General features: G+C 33.3%; 1 pseudogene; it reads right to left on the reverse strand.

Annotated features, from left to right (window-relative positions):
• Nucleotides 1-10135: 10135 nt before the first annotated feature.
• LOC127741875 (uncharacterized) lies at nt 10136-10345 on the reverse strand (annotated as a pseudogene).
• Between the last annotated feature and the right edge of the window lie 366 nt (nt 10346-10711).

Consider the following 10711-nt stretch of genomic DNA (forward strand, 5'->3'; position numbering starts at 1 on the left):
AATAAAATAGAAAGATACATAAAGCCATAGAGAGTTATATAAAAAAAATAGAGAATTTAAAATTTATCTTTTGATAAAGAGAAGATGACCACTAAAAAAGAAATTAAAAAAAAGAAAGTTGAAACTAAAAAGAGGATTTAAGAGAATAAAAGAGTGATGACGACTGAAATTTGAGAATGGGAGAAGACTAAATTTGATTAGGTTAACTAATAGTCAAAATGATAGAAAAATAAATAAATTTAAAATTTTAAATAATTGAACTAAATTTATTTGTAATAAAATCATCTAAAATTTAAAATGAGGACATATTATACATATATATTTAAAAAAAATTAAAATAAGAGTGGGGCAATTTACCAATTTAAAACAATTGGGAGAAACCTTTACCAGATTACAATAATTAAAAAGTGCATACGTTTATGTCTTGTTTCATTTTATATAGAAACCGTGGGAGCTTAGCACGGTTTCTAAATGAACATAAACCGTGCCTGCTAGCCAGGTTTTACGTTGAAGAGCATTTGAAGGTAAACCGTGGGTGGCAGCCACGATTTACTAGTGGAGAAAACAACACATAAACTGTGGGAGGCAGCCACGATTTATGAAAGAAGTGGTTTGTGCATAAAACACTAGAGGCAGCCACGATTTATGAATGTGTAGGTATAAATAGAAAAGCCGTGGTTGGTGAGGGCGGATCATTTGTGAGTTTGCAAAAATTTTGAGAAGGTTGGTGGCTGAGAGAGAAAGATAGTTTTTTGGTTTAGTAGTCGGTTTGAGATTGTGAACCAGTTGAGTGGCGGACCAATGGAAGAAGAAAGTCGCATGTACCGGTTAAATGGCGTCGCACATGTGGCTGGATATATCAACCAAGAGGTTGGTTAAACGACTTTTTATTATTATTTTGTGTAATGTTGTTATTATTAATGCTAGTTGTGTTATTAGTATTATAACAATTATTATGGAAATTTTTGTTATTATCATAAATGTGAGTTTTTTATATTTATTAAATTTCTAATTTATGTTATTGTTAAAATTATATTTTTAGTTTGACTTGTTAATATTATTGTTAGTGTTATTTTCGCTGTTCTTGTTATGGTTATTATTATTATTGATATTAGTGGGAGTTGTTAGTAATGTTGTATGTTGATATTTCGTTATCCATCTTTTTGCAACCTAATAGGGTTATTAGTGGTGTGAGGAGACAACAGAATATGCATTTACACGACCGTGTTATACCTTATCTGGAGACCGCGGGCTTGTATCACTTGGCTAGGCTGAACAGTCAGTGGTTCTGGGTTGATGAGCCTCTACTTAGCGCATTCATTGAGAGGTGGTGTCCTGAGACCCACACCTTTCACATGCCCTTTGGGGAGTGTACGGTCACCTTGAAAGACGTGGCCTATCAGCTGGGTTTACCAATTGATGGTGAGCCTGTGAGTGGGTGCCTGAGTGAGTTTGAGAATCTGATGGAAAACGGAAGACCGGCATGGGTGTGGTTTCGCGAGTTGTTTGGGGAGTTACCTCCGCAGAATAAAGTCAAGCAGATGACAGTGTGCTACACATGGTTCCATGAGCGGTTTCGAGTTCTCCCAACAGATGCTACTGAAGACACGGTGCGTATATATGCGCGAGCCTATATTATGATGTTGTTGTCATCTCAGCTGTTTGCGGACAAGAACGCCAACCGTGTCCACCTTCGCTGGTTGCCTTATGTGGCATCATTGGAGGACTTGGGTAGATATAGCGGGGGCTTGGCGGCGCTGGCCTGGTTGTACAGATGTCTTTGTCGTGGGACAAACAAAAACGTTGTCAACTTGGCTGGGCCACTGCAGCTTCTACAGTCATAGATTTTTGGAGGTTTCCGTGTTTGAGGCCTAGTGGTTTCAACATATTTGGGTTTCCACTTGCATCCAAGTACTGATATATTATTTTAGGTCCACAACTTGTTCATTTACTTGTCGTGTTACCTGTTATCACATTATTTGAATTAAACTTGTAGGTGGGCTGAGTATCTACCGAGGAACGATCCAGTAGATCAAAGAGTGGTGGCTGCACGCCTATGTTTGGATAGATTGCGTGTCCATGATATGAGTCATTTAGTTATCATTGATACAGTTATTTCTTCCTTGTTAGACTATTTCTTTTACGTAACGTTTCATTATGCGATGTAGATCGTGTGGGAGCCCTATTCCTCTCCCGAGGTGGCAGCCGTTGTTCATCCGGAGATACTAGTTGACGAGTACCGCAGGCTATGAATGGCGGTGACTAGCCTGATTTATTTTGCCGCCGTTGAGTGGCACCAGGTGGATAGGGTTATGCCGCAGTTCGGAAGGGTTCAGCATCTCCCTCAGTTGGCTCTGAAATAGATTGGCTTCATGCGAAGGATGGGAGGGGTGGAGACAGGTGGTTCCCCACCTATTATCGGGAGTGGCATCAGCATTGGGAGGATCGGCATGTCACAGTTATACCGGTTGACAGAGTCGCTGATCCCGGTCCATCAGCTGAGTACCTTGACTGGTGGTGTCGTGTGGCCTACAGATTTTTATCCCCGGAGGTTGCATTTCAGGATCCCAGGCCGATTGTGTTGACTGAGGAGGCTCGTCATAGAGGGTCGTCACAGGCACCTCCGATGGTGCAAGTTGTCGATAGACCAGACAACCGGCGCGTGGACCGGCGTAGGCGTATCAGCACACGTACCACGGATCGAGAGTGGCGATGGCTAGCCGACCGCTTGGAGGAGGACCAGCCTCGTGCTGATCATGGAGGTGATGTAGATTATCGTGTTCCTCGACATAGGGCCAGACGACAGGGTCAGCGGGATGGTGGTGGACGGGTCCGGGGTAGAGGACCATCCGCTCAGTATGACAGTGGTCAGCATGCTGTTGGTGAGGATATTAGGGGTGTGGCCACAGGGATGGATCAGCCTACGTACGACGTAGGGGGTACTTCTCAGATGTTCGAGAGTGTCGACCCGCAGGCGTTCGCCGACTTACTACCGCGGCCGTCGGTATGGACATCGATGATCCTGTTAGTCAGTCAGAGTTCTTTAGAGATATAGCAGACATGTTAGGAGACGATGATGCCACTCATTATAGGCCACAGATGCCTGAGGTTCATTCGCAGTATGCCGAGCACCAGCCACCGGTTCATGATGTTCAGTCTTAGTTGCCGGTTGACCTGAACGAGCCTGCAGCTCCTCCATTTGACCCATGGTTTGCGTTAGGAGGGACCCCAGCTTCGGCATTCAGCGCTGTTCCGTCTCAGGCACCGGTGCCACAGGTGGATCAGAGACCGAGGAGGGTTCGTCGTGCTCCTTTATGTGGCACTGGAGGTCACCTTCTTGGTCAGTTCGACGATGATGACAGTGACACGATTGAGGATTCTGATTAGTTATCTGTGTTTTTTCTTTTTCTATGTACTTTGTTTCATTATGTTCTTGGAACCATGTTTAAACTTTTATTCTGCTATCCGGTGTTGTATCTTATCCCTATGTATGTGACTATTAAATATGTTTCATGATGTATTTGACCGAGTTAGTTTGTCTAAACAATATAAGCACATTAACACAAAACAATATAAGCACGTTAACACTAATTAAACTGTCTCAATTGAAATTGCCCAATCTGAAATTCTGAAATTCTGTAGATGAATCCCAATTGTAACAACTCCTGCCGGGTGTTCACCCAGAGCCTCCAAGTTTAGAGTGGAGAAGTGTGGAGGGTACTGCTGTGTCCCAGAACTTGAAGGCGCTTGTTGTGCATGTGGATTAGCACCTGTGTCATCATCGTTGTCCCTAAAGATATTTACAGGCTCCTGGTCAGAGTTTTCATCCCGCATTGCATTCTCTACTCGATCAGGTTCCCCGAAGCTTTGATCTTCATCAACTATGGCACGACCTGAGTCCCCCTCAAATGCCTGCTACCAGACCCCTTGATTAGGCAAAGGTACAGAACCAACTGCCTCCGTTCGTCCTAAATCAGCCGCGAAGGAAGGTGATGCAACCTGCGGAACAGATGGTCGGACCACAGGCATCGAACAAGACGCATCGCCTGCAGCAGTCGAGCTATGAACAGGAGCCGATGCCCCAGAACTATCGACGGCAACCTCCAACTTCGCATACAGCTCGTGTATTCTGACCTCCGAAAAACTCCTAATGCAATGAAACAGAACCCTAATATCTTCGTCAGCCGCTAACACGAACGTATCATACTGAACACCGCTCGAGACTACAGCGATGGAAATCTTGTAGAATATCTTCTTCACCGACTTGCTCCCAAATACCCCAAACTTCTGCAAGATTCTGTTCTTCACATCCGACAAAGTGCTTGATGAACTAATGAATACACTCAATGTTTCTCTGTCTGTGAACTTCACACCATATTTTTTGCTTCTTTTGATTTTTCCAAAGCAATGCACTAAGACAAGAACACTCTCTTCCTCACTTGACATTGTGATAATGATCTCTTCACCAGCTTGAATCTCACTCACCTATATATAAATTTTCCATCCTCATAAACCGTGCTAGCTTACAAGGGTTTATGCCCATTGGAGGTCTTTCATAAACCGTTGCTGTCAGCCGCGTTTTATTCATATTTATCTTTATAAACCGTGACTGTTTCCAGCGGTTTCTCTCTTTCATTCACAAAGGATAAACCGTGGCTACCTACCACGGTTTACGTTAACATTTTTTTTTTAGTAAAACCTTCCTTCCAGCCACGGTTTATGTATAACTAAGAATCGTGATTGGCTCCCACGGTTTATATAGATAATAAAATAAGATATCCAAGTATCAATTTTTTCATTGTTGTAATTTGATAAACATTTCTATTGTTTATTTTAAATTAGTCATTTGTCCTGAGAGTGGAGCAAATGTCCCCTATTATACTACCTAAGTTCGTCCCTGGTCTCGAGCGATCGTCTGGAACGTGAACATTGTAGTTAGGTGGCCCAATAATAATGGATCGAATAAATTTTGATACTATATTAAAATTGAGATTATGTGGGCTGCTAAATCAACTTTAAAAACTAATTCATGAAGTAAAAAATATCTCATATTTATAAACTCTTTGGAGAAACCTTATCCATAAGAGATAGACTTGTAATAAAATTTATCCTATCAATAGCTAAAAATGTCCCCATTATATACAATAAATTATTGTTATTAAGCTTTCCTTTCTCATTTGCAACGCCATCAATTTTAAGAATTTTTATTTTACTAAACTAAATTAAAATTAATGTTATTTTCTGATCCTATTTTAATTTATTTTTCGAACTTTAATTGTCAACATGTGCTTTTTTTAAAAATCAACAGAATATATTATTTTTAACAAATATTTTTAATTATTAATATAATTTTTTTAGTTTAATAATTTAACAACACATTTTTAATCCATACTTTTAAATACTACTAATTCATACTTTTAAATATTACTAGTTAATGACTGACCAAAAAATAAATTCTACTAACTTTAGCATTATTTGAAAAAAAAGTATAGGTATAAACAGTAACGGATCTAGAAAATTTTGGTAGTAAGAGTATAAAATATGATTAACCTTCAAAATATCTAATATACAAATTAAAACACTAAAATAGTAATTTAAATAATAATATATAATTTAAAATTCTATTATTTTAGGTTTTATATTTTTAAAAAATTAAGTAATTTTTTTCTTAACACTACCATCAAAATTTCTCTTTTTTCATATGTATATATTACTAAACAATTATTTAGAAATTCACTTCCCAATATAATTAGAAGTCAACTCTTATTGATATTCATAGTTAAAAAAATTCTTTCAATTAATATAGTTACTAAAGCTAATTTGAAAAGAAAATAAATAATATTCTTTTGAGTTGATTTTTAAAAAGAACACTAATTTTATTTAAATCTGATAATTGATCATTCTAACGAATATCTAATATAAAATTTTTAAATTAACAATTAAGTACCAAAAGTTAAATAAAAAATGATTGTGGGGTCAAATTTAATAATCTGATAAAAACAAATAAATATTATGATCATATATTACTCAAAACAAATCTAAATTGTAGTGGGGCGCTTGCGCCCACACCACTAGCCTTGGAACCGTCCCTGGGTATAGTAGCAAGTGGGATCATTTATACTTCTTGTAAAATGGGCTATGAATTTAGCTAATATGCTAGTAAATCAACTTGGTTAACCTATTTGTCTCGTTTTGGAAAGAAAATTGGGGAAAAAATTGAAATTAGCTAGGGATATGATTTTTAAAATTATTTAATTAATTTATTCTCAATTCCATCTCCAAAGTTTTAAATACGTTTCAATTGTCTTTAATAACCCTAAATTTGTACTTTAACGTGCCACATGCTAATTAAATCTTGTATTTATGATATATATAACTGAAAATCCTATGAAAAAGGAATTTACAGAGTCTAGTTCGGAATCTAATCTTCAATCGTATGTTTCCAATAACAAGAGGCCAAAATGAAGCTAGGGCACAAAACAACTTAGTGTAAATAACAAAATGGACCTAATAGCTATAGATTTTTTTTTTTCACGATATCTCCTAACCCGATAGGTCAAAAATTAATCTGTCGCGAATCTGAGCTCCATTTAAAGGGTTTGTCGCTGGCCAATGGGTTGCTGTATGTACAAAGTGGGATCCAAACCCCCGATACTTGCTTAAACAGACGAGTGAACTGACCACTCGACCAACCCAAATTAGTTACAGCGATAGATTATTGATAAGAATTTTTATTGTTATTATTACTAGTTTATTACTAGCTATCACGCATCACCCTAGCTATTCGTAATTCATACCCTGAAACAGTTCCTAATTTGTCTTGTAATTCTTTCTGTCATTGTATGAGAGACACGATATCCAATAATATAATAATTAAGTTGAAAAATAATTGTTCAATCAATGCCTGTATTAAAAGAAGTTTGTAGTCTGTATAGACTATAGAGTGAAAATTTCACAGCTTCGACCCGATTTTCAGAATTATAGTTTGTCATGTCATGTTAATTCTTCCATAGTCAATAATTCAGGGCCCACATCCTTCTAAATAATTTGGAAATTTGCAAAGTAAATTAAATTAATAACCATTTCGAATTTGAAGTATTTTCTGTTTGGAGATTATGAAATCCCCATATAAAAAGACTATGAAAGATAATATCAAATTATGATTTAGTTTATTAAGGTTAAATCAAATAATATCAAACTATGATTTAATTTTCGTTAGGGTTAAATTTAGTGCATGCTAGACCATATTTCAATAATGGAGAAGCTTGAAGATGATGAAGCAGTATATATATGAACAATTCATCAAAATGAATGAATAATGAGGGCAGAAAAGAATAGATATGCAGAGAAGATTTTTTGACAATAAAAAAATAGAACTAGAATGAATATGAGCACACTGAACTACTGAAGAGAATTTACACAAGAGTAGTAATCATAGCGAATCAAGTAATGAAGTCATTTAGAGTAGTAGGCAATTATATATGATTCAATGTTCATGGATTTTTTTTAAGAAATGTAACGAATTTTTTTATTTGTATTTTTTAAATTTTGAATTTTACTTTAAAAGGTAAAGTATGATTTATTACTATTTATTTTATAGGTAAAATCAAGAAAAAATATAAGAAAAAAAATATTCAATGATAAAAAATCTTACTTTATCCTCTAAAATAAAAATATAAAATTTAGAGGATCCAAATTCTGAATTTTTTTATCTAATTGGAAAATTATATAATCATAGTTGTATTCATAATTGTTTTATGAGATTTTACGCTACTGTTTTGAACCACGACTATTAATAGCAATATTTAATTTATTTCCGTTAATTTAGATACATGTTTATGTCGTATTTATTAAAAAATTTATAATATATGTACAATTAAGGTGTCAATATTATCAAAATATAATGAAGATACGGAATATGATTTTGGTGAAAATATTTTGTTAAAGTTAAAAAAAAATGAAGTACTAAAATGTGTACAATAGAAAGAAGTTGTTCTCTTGTATATGCTCTTTTTAATATTTTATTTATATATAATACTTTATAATATATATCGATCGAGCATATATTTAATTACTATATAATCGCATCTAGATTTATTTTAATCAATATAAATAATCATGCATGCATTGCATGAATTTGAATATAAAAATAAAGTGCATCCATATATATTGGCGTGCATATTAATTAATGAATTTTAAAAAAATGCTTGGAGGCACGAAAAGCACATTAATATTGATCGGATTTTTAGGCCGTAGATAGAAGACTAAATTAAACTATATGTTTTGTCTTTTTATGTACTTTTGGAATTTATGAATTTGTTTATTTATTTTCAAAAAAAGACATTTATGAAATTGAGACCATTTTGTATCTATTCGAGTGTTTGTGTTTTGTTGAAGCGATTGAACAATGAACAACCGACACATAGACTTTGCCTTTGGGCATGCATAGCATGTCTTTATATCATATCATTATGCAATAATAGAACATATTCATATTATATAATAAAATATTATCATCACTATCAACTATATATATATATATTAGGGTTTAGGGGAATTTTATGGTGCTTATTAATTGTTGTCTAATTTTTGCTTAATTTACTATTTGTGATAAGTTTTAAATTTTTAAAAATAATTTATTTTTATATTATTTAAATTAAATATTAATTTTTAATCTTTTTTAATAAATAAGTACCAATTTTTTAGGACCATAACATTCACCTATATATTATATATAGACCAGGTGTTAGGTATAGGCTTATATCAAGTATAAACTACTTTGAAACTAATATAGTTGTTGAAATTAAATATGGTTGGACTAATATGATGCTTATACTTTTCGCCAAATTAAATAGTATCTAACAAATTTGTTTTAACTAAATAATATAATTATTTGAATAATAATTAGCAAAATAATTATTATTTTATAAATGATAGATTGTGTTAAAATTAAATGAGTTTTATTTTTTATGTATTAAGCAAAAGGTTAATTTAAATACTTTATTTTTTCTTGAATAGTATCGACAAATTAAATAATAATTCTTGCATTTAATTAAAAATGTTAGTTGGAGAAAATGATTTGTTAGTTTATAGCATACTATAATAATACGAAGGACTAATATTTGTTAATTAAGAATAATGTTTTTCTAATATATAACCCAAAAGAAATTATACTGCAATTGTTTCAGTATGCAAAAAAACAAATTTTGACACTATTTTAACTATGAAAATATGTTAATAAAAGTTTTGTCAAAAATAGTATTTTTAACATATAAGCGATTGTGAAAAAAATTTAAATCTTATTTTGATAAATATTGGCTGTCAAAAATAATTTGTTAGAAAATTTTGAGAATATATTTTCTGTGATACTTATTAATTGTCAAAAATACTATTTATTTTGACACTTATTGACTATAAAATATTCTCAACAAAAAATTTTAACAAAGAATGAGATGTGATCTTGAAACTAAAGAATAAATTGAGATTTTGAAGATAAAGAATGAGTAGTATAATCCTAAACTGAGAGCAGTGTGATGTCAAAATTAACAGAGCCCAAAGAAGAAAAAAAATAGTAGAGTAAATTGAAAACAAATGAGTGTCAAAATTGAGGAGTAATTTTTTACGATCAAATTTTTCGTCAAGAAAATATAGAAAATTTGACATTTGTGATATTTGTCAAAAATATATATTAATTTTGACATTTAATTATGGTGTTAAAAAATAAAGTGTCAAAATAACTCTATTTTCTTGTAATGATATATATTATATATATGGTGAGTTCTACCCAACCCCCTCTATTTTAACATGTAAATTACCCCTCGTAACGTGACATGCTTTAATTGAATGCTTAGTTTTAGTTTGAGTTAATTTAACTCAATAAGAGTTAATATGTTGACTAAAGTAGGGTAATTTTGTAATTAAATATTTTTATAAGAGGGATAAATATATAATTTCTATAAACATTAAAAATAAAGTTATATTTTTATTATTGTGTAGAAATTCAATTTACCCCGGTCCCATCTCTCTCTGAAATTGAAAGAAAAAATCAACTCATTGGGTGTTTCATATTTTGATGAACCAGTAAATAAGTATTTAGAGAAAATAACTAATTAAATGGCTAGGGAAAAAAGATTTGAGTCTGTCAGAACACCGTGAGACCATCTCGACCACAAGGTTGTAGCGCGAACGATCCTCCACCGTTCAGATGGCATGCGCTTTGGAACAATTAATCACACTCTGACCTCACGGTCATAGTTCATCCGCTAGACTTTGGTTCCTGTCTTCTTAGAACTCAAGGATACAGATGTAGGAGCCTATAGAACAGATCCTGTTCAAGTAAGGTCGTGTTCTGTGTTTTGTGTTCTTTGTGTTTAGTTATAAAAACTGCTTTTGTTTTGTGAACCTAGCCCAAGTGAGACTAAGTTTACGTTTGCGAAATTCAGAAAATCTTAAAATTTAAGAACGTGAAATCGATTATGATGACTTTTTATGATGATAGTGTAGAAGGAGAAGACGAAAAAGAAGATGAAAATAATGATGATGATGATGATAATGATAGTGATGGTGATAATGATATGGGATTTCTGAATGGCATTGAAATTAAATTTGGAGGTATTTAATTACATAATCACCCACTTTGGACTATAATTTAATTACCAATAATTTAACCATAGTTAACATAGCAACCAATTAAAAGATGACATGTCACAGA

The sequence above is a fragment of the Arachis duranensis genome, chromosome 9, assembly GCF_000817695.3.
Source record: "Arachis duranensis cultivar V14167 chromosome 9, aradu.V14167.gnm2.J7QH, whole genome shotgun sequence".
NCBI classification, from domain to species: domain Eukaryota; kingdom Viridiplantae; phylum Streptophyta; class Magnoliopsida; order Fabales; family Fabaceae; genus Arachis; species Arachis duranensis.